Below are 15,362 nucleotides of genomic sequence, written 5' to 3'. Positions count from 1 at the left end.
TTAATACACACAGGATAGAGTTCCCTATTTGGGTTAGGATCTACTGCCACCCGGTCATCCATGAGAAATACTGATATCAAGGGTCAGTTATCCCTAAGTTTCTTTTAAGCTGTTCCGACAGGTCAGACAGCTTTTTAATGGCAATAGTTACTTTACCCGTAGGTCCCGTATTATCTGGAATGTAGGTGTAACAGGTCTCACCAATCATCTTACACACACACCCTTTTTCTGCCAGGATCATGTCTAGAGCCATCCGGTTTTGGAATGTCATGGAGACAGTGGGTCCTAGTTGGTCAGCAAGTCCCTGTAAGGCATCTCTTGTGTAATTTACGAATCGCTATTGGTTATAATAGATATAATTAATCCAATCTACATTTTTATTACCAGTAACAATGGTAAACAACAACTCCCGTCCTGCTTTAACCTGATCGCTGGCTTTGTATTCATCTGGTACCCCCTAGGCACCCCTATGGCATCTATGTACACGTGGGGGTCAAAGCTACCTCCTGTGGCCTTGATTTCTCTTTTTGTTCGGTGTGGGGGTTTGTTCTCTGAGAGATCTGTATTGCCGGGTAGTCTGCATAGGGGCATTAAGGCCTTTTCAATGCCTTTTTAAGGCCTTCAAGTCTGGTGCGTATCTTCCCATCTCCACACATCCAATAGACATCTCCTAGGGACTAGACTTGTCCCCTTGCTAGGGTTCCATTCTCCTGGGAGGCACAGTATCCATCTGTGAGATTCCCTGGGAATTTACCGTTGCCATAATTGACAAAACAGGTGTAGTTCCCTGGGTATATCACAATCCCCTCCCCTGGGCGCAGTACTTTAGTAATAATAGGGTACTCTTTTTTTTTTCCATCTTTCACAGCCTGTCCTATTAGTGGTGGCGATAGTATAGAGACTGAGAAAACAGAGAAGGACCGTCGTATTTGGGCTCAAAGTAGTGTTTTTATAACAATTTTCTTCACATAAACCCAATCTCCGGGGAGCAGGTCATGGGTCTCCGTGTCAGCTTCTGGATCTGGAAGGGAAGTAAGCGCTCGAGAATATACATTAGTTAGGTATTTTGTGAGAGCAATAACACAGTTTGTCAAGCTGCCATGCTGCATCTGGAGTTATCATGGTAAATACAATCCTAACCTTGGGGCTGACCCAAAAAGTACCTCATATGGGCTGAGGCCTATTCTGTCAGGTGTGAACCTTCTGGAGAGGAGTACCAAGAGGAAGTACTCAGTCCATGGTCTACTGAGCTCTGCCATGACCTTCTGGATCATGGTTTCTTAGGTACCATTTAAACTTTCTGCTCTACCACTGCTTTGTGGATGGTACGGAGAATAAAAGGCCAGTTCTAGCCCCAACACTTTCATTACTTTCTGCATAACTTCTCCCAGTCACTCTCAGTTGTCTCCGGTACTCTGTACCTGTATACCACCTCAGAGCTGAGTTTTTGTTGGTGGCATTTGTGGGCGGGAATGCCAGACTCGCTACCCTTATAAACAGGTCTAGGCAGACCAGACTGACCTTATACTTGCCCACCCTTGGCAGTTGGAAGTAGTCTATTTGAAGATGCTGGAACGGGTAGTCAGGACAAGGGGAGCACTGCATGGGAGCCTATACAGACTTACCCACATTGTTCTGTGGACACATCAGGCAGCGCTGTGAGTGTGTAGCTAATGTGACACTCAAACCTGGTGCAAACTAGTGACTAATGACCACAGCTGTTTGTAACAGGTGTGTATTTCCATGGGAGGCCAAAGTCATGGCCATGTCGGGATAGGGGCCTGTGGGGGACAAGGCTTGTTGGATACCATCCATTTATCCCCAGGTGTTTTTTTACCCCTCTTGCTGGTTCCCATTGTTGCTTTGCCTCCTTTTTAGTTGCCTGCTTTTATAACTAAATTAACAGGTCATAATTCACCAGGGGTGACGTCTGGGGGGGGGGGGGGGGGGGGGTACCTGTACTGCCCCAACCCCTGAAGGATCAAGTCTGGGCGTATGTGTGGCTGTCTTCACAGCCTGATCAGCCGGGTGATTTAAAGTTTCCATAGAGTGGACTTTTGTTGCTCTTTTAGGCCACTCCCTCTGGCAGCAAGAGGGCTTCCATCGGTGCTGGTTCACATTTACTGTTTTTAATTGCTTTATTTTCAAGAATGACCTCGCTCTCCAGATGGGCCCGTAGTCATGAGCAATGCAATAGGCATAGCGGGAGTCTGTGTAGACATTAGGTTAGAAGAGGTTTGGCTTTGACTGCATCATGTAAGGAGAGCACAAAATAACTTGTGTAGAACCTGCCTTCTTGACCAAACCTCGATCCATCCACAAACTGTGCAAACTCAGGGTTATCTAATGACTGATCAACATGACTAAATTGCCTGTCTCCTGGGCCATTAGCTAGTGCATAGTCATGTCTATCAATCTAAAAGGAAAATACTCAGGTAATTATTTACACTTTCCCACCTTTCTTCAGAGGCAGCAAGGTAGCTGGACTGGGGGTGCTGTAATGCTGGCACGTTGAGTGACATGAGTAGGGTGCACTGTAGGTAAAAGTGAAGCAAAGTCTTAGCGAAAACCTATGGCAGTGTTCTAAATATACAGTGTTCTAAACGTATTTTTTCCTCTGCTGCTAGGTATGTACCTAACTGAGAAAAAGGGCTAATGGAAGGCACTCAGTCGAAGGTTTGCCCATTTCCTCCATTGCCTTTTGTATCTTAAATTTCAGGGTACCGTTCATCCTTTCTACTTTCCCACTACTCAGTGGATGGTAGAGTTTGTGAAAGGCCTGAGATATACCCAGAGCAGACATGATGTGCTTCATTATTTCACCTGTGAAGTGTGTACCTGTGGTTGAATCAATCACTTCCGGTACCCCGTACCTGCAAATTACCTCATTCATGAGCTTCTCTGCGGTTACCTGCTCATTTACCTTGGTAACAGGGTAGGCCTCCAACCTGAAAAGACATTAACAACAACAACCACATATTCATACTTCACAACAAGTGGGAGCTGAATGTATTCAATTTGCAATCTCTGAAATGGGTAAAGTGGTCTAGGCAAGTGTTATGTGGCACCTTTACTTCTGCCCTGGGTTACCTATGGCAAGGATCATGCAAGACTGGACAAATGAAGCAGCAGCTACAGAGAACCCAGGAGTAACCCATCCTCGTTCAAGCACCGACATTATTGGTGCTTTTGATAGGTGTGTCTTTCCGTGCATCAGCTGGGCTATCATGGGGCACAGGGAGTGGCTGTCAAGCGCCGACATCATTGGTGCTTTTGATAGATGCATCTTTTCGTGCATCAGTTGGGCCATCATGGGGCACAGGGACCATGGTACGCAAGTTCTGTTGACTGTTCGCCATACACTGTCCTGTTCTGTTGCTCCCATTTTTAGTCCATTTTTCCTTTTCTTCCTTGCTGGCTTGTAACTGTTAAGTCCTTAGCATATTAATGTCCAAAGTTTTGTCAATGTCCAAAGTTCTTTCAATGTTTAAAGTTTTTTAATGTCCAAAGTTTTGTCAATATCCAAAGTTTTTGTCTCTGACTTATGCTGTCAGTATCTTCTTATTTTCCACATCTTGAGGGCCGCTGCCTTTACTGTGCTTTCTACGATGGCGTTGCTTCTTGCTTCTCCAGTGTAGGAATTGGTGTGAGGTCTCCACTTTGTCAGGTAAAAGTAGGGCCTCCATGAGACTCTGCACCACTGCACCATTCTTAATTAGCTTTCCTGTTGAGGTAAGAAACTGTTTGGCCTTCCATATTGGTCCGTAATCATGAGCTATGCCAAATGCATACCAGGAATCTGTGTAAATGTTTACCATCTTACCTTCTGCCACTCTGCACGCCTTAGTGAGGGCCTTCAGTTCTGCTTCTTGTGCTGTGACATGAGCAGACATAGCTTCTGCTTTTAGGAAATCTTGTTGTGTGACCACTGCATATCCGGTGGGGAGTCGTCAATCCTCACGCAGGTACTATCTACAAAAAGCTCAAAATATGCGTTGTTGGGAGCGTGGCCTAGATGGAGTTAATGGTGGATGTGTGTTAGATAGCTCTGCTGCCTAAGCTGCTACAGCATCTCACAGCAACACAAGTTACTCTCAATTTCTTCTGTGGGAGTGCCGGAGAGGTTCCTGATCACAGCCATGTCACGTAGGTAGCCGGGGAAGTCAGTTCCTAAGCGTCTGACCGACTTCTATCCAGCGTGAGGAGGAAAAGAAAATGGAGGATTCTGCACCTGGAAGAGCTGGTAAGTGGGCTTTTCCTTGCCCCTCGTCCCCCCACCAGACACAGCTCATTAGGCACCCTCAGCTTCCACCCAGCAGGCAGCCATCACTAGAGATGCATGAACAAGGGAGAGACAGCCTGCCCATCACAGCACAGAAAAGGAGGGGGGGGGGGCTGTCACCATCTTCTCCCCCACAGCTAGTGTTGTGTGAGGAGGAAGGAACAGCAATCTCCGCAAGAGAGAGTCCAGAAAAGAGGAGGCCCAGGAAAGAGATGCCATGCATAATAATACTAGTCAATCCTGGCTAGAAGATGGAGAAACTTCAGACCTCATATTAAACATGGAGTACTCCAGCCAGGCTGCATCTGAGTTCCTCATAAGAGACATGGTGCTCGCACTCAGAGGTTCATTAAAAAGGAACCTCACAGAATTCAACACTAAAGTCAGCTCTGCTGTATCAGATCTGGGTGATAGAGTTGACCATCTTGAGAGCAAAACCTGTGAAATAACAAGCTCTCACAATCAGCTGATTGACGCTCATTACAAATGGGAGGAAGATTTTGAAACCTAGAAACACAAAATGGCGGATCTAGAGGATTGTAACCGACATAATAATATCAAATTCAGAGGCATAGCAGAGTCAGTGAGACCAGAAGATCTTAATAAATATGCTCAAGACCTTACGGAAGCTCTACTCCCAAACTCCAAACCAGAGGAACTCATGCTGTATAGAATTCACAGGCTTCCAAAACCTAAGAATGTTCCAGACTGCGCCCCTAGAGATGTTATTGCCAGAGTACATTTCTACCATATTAAGGAGGAAACAGTGAAAATCTTCAGCAACCATAAACATCTCCCTCTTCCTTTTGATAACATCAAACTATTCTCCGATTACTCACAATCCACCATGGCTGCACTCAGAAAATTCTCCGAAAATTACAGCTATTTTGAGAGAACAAATAATTTTGTACAGGTGAAGGTAATATCAGTGTCATCACTTTCTTTGATGAAAGTAAATCCTTACTAGAGAAATAGAACCTCCCTCCACCAAAAGAAGGCACTCTTCCCTACATAACCAAAGATTGGTCCCAAAAGCAATCTAATAAATCAAACAGAAAACCGACAACCTTTCGTTGAGAACTGTCTCTCCTCTGGTATCGACGTACGGTTTTAGCTGTGTCGCTTGTGCTAAATGTTACTAATTCATCCACAGCAGGCTGAACTTTGTCACCCCCGAGCATGACCTTTTAGTTTTGGGTCTCTGTTAGGCCCAATCTCCAAACCTGGCAAAGATACATCTTCTCCCCCAAATTTTAGACAATATCATCACTAAATAGTGATACAAAATTTTATGCAAAATTTCTAGCTTTGAGACTCTTTGGAATAATCCCTGACCTTATACATAGTGACCAAACAGGTTTTGTTAAAAAGCAGCAATCAGAGGACACAACTAGACGATTAATAGACATTATGAATGAGCTAGAGGTCTCTCAGATGCCTTTTCTGCTTCTTACTTTGAATGTGGAGAAGGTGTTTGACAGGGTTAACTGGAGTTTCCACAGTGTTGAGGAAAATGGGTTTTGAAGGTAAAATTTTGGGAGCTATGCATGCTCTTTATGGTGCCCCTTCTGCTTGGGTCCTTGGTAATGGGGTTATCTCCAATTCCTTTAGGATAACAAATGGGATCAGGCAGAGTTGCCCGCTGTCGCCCACTCAATTTGTTCTGACAATGAAACCCTTAGCAGAAGCTATTAGCATAAATAACAACAAAAGAGGGGTTCCCCTAGCATTCAGGCATCATAAAATTGGACTTTTTGCAGATGACATAGTTTTAATGTTAACTTCCCCTCTAGAGTCTCTCAGAGCAGTATCTCAACTTCTTCATTCTTTAGGGAAAATTTCTTATTATAAAATTAACCCCGTCCAACCCAAGAATATTAAGTATTAATATCCCCCCAAAGCTTATGCTTCAAATTAAAAAAAGAATTTCCGTATGGATGGAACTTAAAAGATACCAGTACTTAGGTATAACAATTTCTTCCCCAATAAAAATTACAATAGATTTAAACGTAGTTTCCTTGATGGAAGGGATACAGAGAAGTCTTGAAGACTACAGTGAAACTGAATTTTTCTGGTTAGGGAGAATAGTGATTTATAAGATGATGGTTCTCCCAAAAATTCTTTACATTTTTCGAACAATTGCACTTAGTTGCCCTACCAAACTACATAAAAGTCTGCAAAAACAATTGATGACATTTGTGTGAGGAAATAAGAAACCTAGAGTTGCCGCAGCCATTATGTATAATCTCAGGAAAAGTGGAAGAATGGGGGTCCCTAACATAGAACCTTACTACAAAGCAAATGTAATCTCTCAGTTGAGAGCTTGGTGTATACCCCAGGAAGAGATTAGGTGGCCAAATATTGAACAGAGTGCAATAAATTCCTGAGGAACTTGCTACTTGGGTCAAGTGTAGATCCTGATCTTGAGAGTCCGGAAACCCCATGATCAACAATGCTATAACAATCTGGAGACAATTAATACAAATTTCAAAGAAATCACTCCCCCAGGAAGTCAATTTCCCTCCCAATAGAGACCTTAGAATTCTGGTCAGATAATTTAAATACACGTAACTGGAGATCAAAGGGCATTACGTTTATTTCAGATCTTGCTGAAGACCCTGTATTAAAAACTAGAGATGAGCGAACCTACTTGGCCACGCCCCTTTTTCGCCCGAGCGCCGCGATTTTTGAGTACTTCCGTACTCGGGTGAAAAGATTCGGGGGACGCCATGGGTGAGTGGGGGGTTGCAGCGGGGAGTGGGGTGGAGAGGGAGAGAGAGAGAGCTCCCCCCTGTTCCCCGCTGCTACCCCTGCTCCGCCACGCTCCCCCCACGCCCCCCGGCGCCCCCCGAAACTTTTCATCTGAGTACGGAAGTACTCGAAAATTGCGGTGCTCGATCGAGTAATTACTCGAAACGAGTATATTCGCTCATCTCTATTAAAAACCTTTAAATGTTTGCAAGATAAATATGGTCTCTTAGATACATATTTTCTCCTTTATTCCCAAGTCCATGGGATATGGTTGACAATTCCCCTCCACAATCCTTTGTTGCATTTGTATTTATATAGATTTATGTATGACCCCTCTCCCTATAAAGTAAAAATTATAAGATTTATACAAAGTATTTTGTGGAGGCGGAGATCATATGCACATTCCTCAAAAGAAAGCCCATCTACTGAATTGGGAGAGGGAATTGGGAAAGTCTTTCTCAATAACACAATGGAAAAGTGCTCACTTTTGGGGTAATAGGGCCTCATCTTGTGCCTCATTACTGGAAGTACATAGTAAGGTACTTACAAGATGGTATAGATCCTCGGTCAGATTAGCAGACTTCTTCCCAGAGGTCTTAGATAAATGCTGGCGAGACTGCAGGAACCGGGGCTCCCTATTGCATATTTTCTGGAGTTGCCCATATATTCAATAGGTATGGCAGGAAATCTTTTCACTCATTAGCAAAATAGTTGGAATCGTCATCCCTCCAAAGCCAAAATTAGCCATTCTTCTGATAGGGATAGATAAAATTCCCATCAAATATAGAAAGTTGGTATTTCATGGCCTTCTTTCGATAAAACTACTTCTAGCGAGGAAATGGAGATCCCAACAGATCCCTTCTCTGAACGAAATAACACAACTTCTCTCGAAACATACGTGTATGAGAAAATATTTGTATTTAGGAATGATAGAGTAAGATCAAATTGTTACAATTAGGTTCCTGTTCCCAGGTTCACGTAGAAGATTTTACTTGTATTTAATGCATTTTGGTTAGGCTTAACGCAATTTACCTAAGGGTATAAAGTTAATTGAGCAGACTAATCCTTACTCCCCTTCCCCCTTTTTTTTTTTCTCTCCCAACTTGCAACTACATTTCCACTATATAATGCTCCCTTCCTTCTTTTCCTTGTCCCACTGCTTTTCAATTGTATTTCTAGTTAGATCATTATTTGAACTTAGAGAATTGCAGTATTTGAAGGGATATTACAAACATAGTCTATGTAAAGTTTTTGGTGATAATGTAAAATGTCTTGTACCTGCAGATTATATTGATTCACTGTTGTGTCAATTCTGCTGATTCTCAATGAAAATTTATTGAACATTAAAATATGCATTGTTAACAAGGGGTTCTAGTAACTGTTTTTAAAACCTGAATTTTCTTGTTGCATCAACGCTGCTCTGTAATACCTATATCACCTATGCCTCCCTCTCCCCCATTTGAACCGGGATACTCGATTGGAAGAAGAGTAGCTGGGTTCAAAGTAGTAAACGTTGGAAAGAAATGCTATGAGGCATGAAAAGAGCTGAACCTTAACTCATTCCCCTTGCAGAGGTCATGGACCATGTTGTAGATGTCCAAGTTTTTGTGTCTTTTCTTGACTGAAAAAGAGAGGTGTTTGCTGGAGAACGCACCTCGTGCAAAAACCCCATTGGAACCAAGTCTCCCACTTGTTCCCAAACAACATTTTCTTGTGGTAATCTAGAGGGATACTGTTTAAGCCAGGGGTATGTATCCTGGTTTCAAATATACCATAATAGGGGGTACATTCAATTTCCCTATGTTTGTCTTGGAGGTGGCCAGCAATTTGTCAGGAACCACAGGAAATTAAGTTTCTGCAGCAGCTGTCAGCACAAACACATGAGCCGACTCCAACAAGAGAGCCGTTAGTATACAAAACTCTTCTGAACTGGCACATGAGGTCTTAACCTATACCGATCCATCCGGTGAGAATTTGATGGATGCAGATAAGGCTTGTAAGATGTCAGCGCCAATAACAGAGACATGAGTTACATCAGGGCAAAATAATCTACAAACATCTATCCATATTTTAAATGTGATATCCTTTAAGCAATTCATTATTAATCTGATCCTGCCTGCCACGTCTCATCAAATTTGCTGCCCAAGATTCTCACCCCCTCCTTGGTGGACAAGAGAGGGATGACCCATTATGTATTTTTCATCATCTAGCTCCACCCCTTTGATTCTGGCCTTATACCCACTTCTTTATGTGTTCATTCAAAATTTGCAGTCTTCAAATTCACATCACAAACAAGTAAAGTCTTATGCAGAGGGGGGAGAAAAACTTTTATCCCCAGTCAATATCTGCATCACACATTTTACATTCATCACAGTCTGAACACAGGTCATTAACTCTCATCCATCCATGCGGTTAAGTCTGCCGCCCCCATCCCCATGTAGGATGCATAGAAGAACATACAGATATGCCTGTAACAGGCAGCACACAGAAAAGGAGTGTGCTAAACAAACAGACATCAGTTGAAAGGCATTGAGGTGAGTGTTATAATGTTATAAAGTACATGATTCTATTAAGATAAAAATAAATTAAATAAATCTTGGTATTTGTATAGCGCCAATTTATCCTGCAGTGCTTTCAGGTAATTATTACTTATTACCCCCCACCAAGCTGGGTTCTCATTTTACCGACCTCGGAAGGATGGAAGGCTGAGTCAACCTTGAGCCGGCTACCTGAATCATGCGGGGATCGAACTTGTAACCTTCAGGTTGTAGGCGAGAGCTTACACTCTGCACCACACAAAAAATTGTGAATGAGTGCTATTTTTGATAAATCGTGTAAAAAAGTTTGTTGAGTTACTGAGATATTATTCTATCTTCCTTATTTATTGAATCTGTTATATGCTATATTAAACGCTGGTGTCTTTGGAATTCGTGGGTATTGGTGCTGTTTCAGACCCCCTCTCTGACTGACATTCCTGATAGGACACGAAACGTCTTACATCTAATATGTAACTACTATGTTGTAAATTTACAGAGAGTTGTAACTACTTAACATTGTATGTTATTATAATTGAATTTGGGGATTTGGCCAACATAGATGTATTTTCCCGTGGGCATGGTGGACTATGCAGTTGGTTACCTTCTCTGTCTTTGGACCCTGAACAAAGAGTGAAGTCCGAGAATGACAGCCCCCACCTTTGCAAAATACCTCTGTTATCTCTATGTGAATGTGAAACACAGACTGAACAAAGTTTGTTTAGTTTAACTATTCCCTGCAGTTAAACCCTTACAGAAAGAAAACATATGCTAGGAGCTTCTGACAACGCAACATTTTCAGCATTTTTAAACCCTTGTATTCTTAAAAGCCCCACAGGATGTGAGTGGGGTATAACTTTCTTACACTTGTATGAAGGAGACCAAGACATACAACAAAGATTAGATTACATAACATCAAGACATACAAGCAAACAGTAGTTGTTATTTGTCTCCATGAACTTGCTTCCTCTTCTACCCCTGGGGTCTAATGCTCCTGTTTACTGATACCCCACCTGCTCTAACAATTTAGTATATCACTGAACGTCCATTTGTGACCTCAGACCCCAGCAAAAATGTACCTTAAAATTCCTATCTTTCCTGCCTTCTAAGACAGTATAATTCATAAGATTCATTATGAGCTTCTATTTGATTAAAGCAAACAAAGCTACTTTCCAAGGTTAGTATCACATTCTTTTCTTTGTTCTTATCTCATGAGGCCCTGAGAAGTTAGGAGACAAGGAGGAAGGGGGGGGGGGTCATCTCCACATGCAACTTCAAGTAAACAGTCTTTCTCCCACGAAAAGCAAGCTCAGTTAGCAATTTGTGTGTGTATGTATATATATATATATATATATATATATATATATATATATATATATATATATATATATATTAGGCAGTGCCCTGTCTAGGGTGCATTGTCTGACCACCAAAAAGACCCAGCCCTCCAGTCTGAAGAAGAGGGGGGGTATGTAGGCAGTAAAAGGGTGAAGTTGTGGATGGAGTATATCTCCCTCCCAGGCTCTTAGTCTGGACAGGGTGGCGGTCCAGTCCACAACCTCACCCTGATTCTTAGGAAGCTCAGCTGTAGGCACTGACCCCGTTACTGTGGCATAAAAGGCTGCAGCTCCTAAAGAGTCAGTGCCTGACAGCCTGAGGAGGAAACCTCTGAGCACCCTGCGTGATGCAGCATTTTTAATTGCTATACTGCATGGACTTTGTGTTGCAGTTTGTGTGGCCTGGAGCATATGTCAAAATAAAGATGAAAGTGAGTTTTTATGAACTTTTGAGTCCAGTGTGTCATTGTCGCCCCCAATCCCTGGAGAACATTCTTACATTTGGTGCTCGGATGTGGGCAGCAATCCGGACTACTAAGGGCAACGGCACGGCACCTGGGTGAAGTCTGCAATTGCAACGCAGGTACCAACCCCAGCCATGGAGGAGCTGTTGGCGCGGATGGATCGGCTGACGGATGTCCTCCTAAAGCATCCGGCCTAAAGGAAGGAAGGAGCTCTGACTACCGCTAGGCCTAGAGAGACTGTGCAGAAAGTTCTGCAAAAGATGACTCCTAATGATGACATTGAGGCCTATCTGACCGTGTTTGAGAGAACCGCCGGACGTGAGAAACTCCCCAAGGCTGAGTGGGTCGAGGTTCTAGCACCGTTCCTCACTGCGGAACCACAGAAAGCGTACCATGACCTCAGTGCTCACGAGGTAAATGACTATGCCAGATTAAAAGCAGAGATCCTGGCTTGTCTGGGTGTTACGGCGGCGGTCCAGGCTCTGAGAGTGCATAATTGAAGCTACAGGTCCGACCAATCAGCCAGGTCACAGATGCTTGACCTGTACCATCTCGTAAAACAAATGTCTGGAACCGGACATTTGCACACCCGCACAGATGGTCGATAAGGTCGTAGTAAATCATTATACCCGTATCCTGCCGGCAGATCTGCAATGCTGGGTCGGCCATGGAGGACCCAAGGATGCCAACCAGCTGGTAGATCTGGTCAACTGCTACACTGCGACTGAGAGCTACCTCCGGGACGTCCATTCCATCCAGACCCCCGCTATGAGTTCCAGGCCTACACGAGGTAAGAGACCACAAGATGCCGGAGGAAAGCTGTGGCATGGCGGGAAGGAGGTCGGGCCACCTGAAGGGGCACCGTTGGAGTTAAAAGCCCCTGATAGCCCCAACCCGCTCGCTAAGCAGAGGAAACCAGGGCCTTTGAGGTGCTAGAGATGTCAGAAGCTCGGGCATGTGTTGGCTCAGTGCCCTATGACCAATGAGCCTATTGAGTGTGATGGTGCTTGGCACCGGTCCTTGTTTGCACATCCTATTTGCAATGCCTCACAGAGACTAGAGACTGAGCTACAACTGTGTTACATAAGTGTAAAGCACCATTCTGTGGAGACTCGGGTAGCCTGGTCACCTTAGTGCATGCTAGCCTGATAGCAGAAGGCTTCATACCGTGTAAGCACATAAGTGTGGTATGTATACACGGTGACACAAGGGTGTATCCTATGGCACAGTGTAACTTTGAAACTCATGTCGGAACTGTGACCTACGATGTAGATGTTGTCAAAGGATTGATGCATAACGTGATATTGGGGCGCGATTTTCCTGTATTCTGGGACTTGTGGGGAAAAATGATAATCCCTTCTAAAGAGACTGACGCAAACCCAGCTGACCTTACACCTATGCAGGATAGCGGGGTAAATGTGGATGTTAAACCAAAGAATGTAACTTTTCTTTTACAGGTACTGGCTGGAGATGACGCTGAGTAGGGAAGTCTACCCCTCAGTTCAGGATGTGTCCGATCTGGAGGATGCGCCTGGGAACTTTGAGACAGCCCAGTTAAGGGACCCCACTCTTATCAATGCCAAAGAAAATGTCGAAGTGATAAATGGTGTGTCACAGGAACTGGGTTCTGACCAACGGTTCCCCCATTTTGCCATGAATTATAAATTGTTGTATAGAGTAACAAAAACCAGCGAGGAAGTGGTGGAACAGTTGGTCATGCCGAAGCTGTACAGGCGCAAGGTGATAGACTTAGCAAATAATCATGTATTAGGAGGACATTTAGGAACTGATAAAATGCAGAATAGAATTCTTCAAAGGTTCTTATGGCCAGGGGTATACAAGGACATAAAGGAGTACTGTGAGTCGTGCCTCACCTGTGTCAGATCACCGCTCCTGTGTTGCACTTCCGCAGTCCCTTAGTGCCTCTCCCAATTATAGAGGTTCCCTTTGAAAGAATTGGAATGGATTTAGTGGGTCCCATAGTCAAGTCGGCTAGAGGACATCAATATATTTTGGTCGTGTTAGATTATGCCACTCGACACCCTGAGGCAGACGCTTAAAAAAGCCCTACTGCCAAAAACATTGCACAAGAGTTGTCCCTTATGTTCTCCAGAATAGGTCTTCCCAAGGAAATCCTCACGGACTAAGGGACCCCGTTCATGTCCAAAGTAACAAAAGAATTGTGCCAACTCTTTAAAATTGATCACTTACGAACCTTGGTATACCACCCTCAGACGGATGGGTTGGTGGGGAGGTTCAATAAGACCCTGAAGCAACTGGAGGTACCACAGGCTTCCACAGGCTTATCGCCATTTGAGTTGCTATATGGTCGGCACCCCAGAGGGTTGTTCGATATAGCCAGAGAAACCTGGGAGACCAAGTCTACTCCCTATAGGAGCATCAAAGAGCACGTGGCTCAGATGCAGTATCGTATTAATACTGTAATGCCCATTGTCAGGGAACACTTGCAGAGGGCACAGGAGGCCCAAAGCAGAGTGTACAATCATTCTGCCAGGGTGAGAATTTTTAGTCCCAGTGACCGAGTTCTCATCTGGGTGCCTACTGTAGAGAGTAAATTCCTCACTAGATGGCAGGGTCACTACGAAATCGTTGAGAAGGTAGGCGATGTAGACTATAGAGTGCACCAGCCAGGGAAAAGGAAGCCGTATCAGGAAGCCGTACAATGTTAATTTAATAAAACCCTGGAAAAATAGAGAAGCTTTAGCTACCTCAAGCATCAGGAGGGGTGGGCCGCAGCCCTCCCTGCCAGTTGTTAGAGTAGGTGAGGCCCTCTCGGTGTGCCAACCATAGGAGACAAAAGAGTTCCTGCAAAGAAACAGAGACAAATTCTCTGACCTGCCCGGTCGTACATATGTCATAACGCATGATATCATAACTGAGCCCGGGATGAAGGCAAACTTAAAACCGTATAGGATTCCAGAAGCACGTAGGGAAGTAGTTTCTGACAAAGTTAAGCGCATGCTGGAATTAGAAGTGATAAAGGAATCAAAAAGCGAGTAATCACGCCCCATTGTGTTAGTCCCCAAACCAGACGGTACTTGGAGGTTTTGCAATGATTTCAGGAAGTTAAACAAATTCTCCAAATTTGATGCATATCCCATGCCCAGGGTTGATGAATTAATTAAGAGACTGGGTAATGCCAGATATATCACCGCACTTGACCTTACTAAAGGGTACTGGCAAATACCTCTGACTGACAAGGCCAAAGAGAAAACGGCCTTCTCAACCTCAGAGGGCCTGTTTCAGTACAAAGACATGCCGCTTGGATTACATGGCGCGCCTGCTACCTTTGAAAGGTTAATGGATCGGATTTTGAGATCTCAGCGTAACTATTCTGCCGTGTACCTAGATGATGTCGTAGTCTATAGTACCGATTGGGAGAGTCCCCTTGGGAAGGTACAGGCGGTCATGGATGCCATAAAAAGGGCAGGTTTAACCTTAAACTCTGGAAAATGTGCACTAGCCCTGGAGGAAGCCAAGTACCTTGGCTATGTTATTAGCCATGGCGTCATTAAACCCCAGGTCAACAAAGTAGAGGCCATACAGGCATGGCCTAGACCTCTAACAAAAAAACAGGTCAGAGCTTTTCTAGGAATAACCGAGTACTATCGTAGGTTTGTGACTAACTTTGCCTCAATTGCAGCACCACTTACAAACTTGACAAAAAGGGGCAAGTCGGTAATTGTGGCACGGACAGCCCAGGCCGAGCAGGCCTTTCAAAATTTAAAGTCTGCTCTTTGCCAACAGCCAGTATTGATAACATCCGACTTCTTGAAAGAGTTTATTGTGCAGACGGATGCTTCTAATGTAGGGTTGGGTGCAGTGTTGTCCCAGTCCATAAATGGGGAAGAACATCCAGTACTTTATTTACGCCGGAAGCTATAGCCTGTGGAGAAGAATTACGCTATTGTTGAACGTGAAGGGTTTAGCAGTAAAATGGGCAATGGAAACATTGAGATACTATCTCCTGGAG

At 44.1% G+C, this 15,362-nt stretch overlaps 1 protein-coding gene across 1 annotated transcript in view; it reads right to left on the bottom strand.

Annotated features, from left to right (window-relative positions):
* LOC136620599 (cytochrome P450 2C14-like) overlaps window positions 1-15,362 on the bottom strand; it is a 274,638-nt gene that overhangs the window by 163,670 nt on the left and 95,606 nt on the right. The window lies entirely within an intron of this gene.

This window comes from Eleutherodactylus coqui, chromosome 1 (genome assembly GCF_035609145.1).
Source record: "Eleutherodactylus coqui strain aEleCoq1 chromosome 1, aEleCoq1.hap1, whole genome shotgun sequence".
In the NCBI taxonomy this organism is placed as follows: Eukaryota; Metazoa; Chordata; class Amphibia; order Anura; family Eleutherodactylidae; genus Eleutherodactylus; species Eleutherodactylus coqui.
The sequence above is the reverse complement of the archived record's forward strand: the minus strand, read 5'-3'. Positions and strand labels throughout refer to the sequence as shown.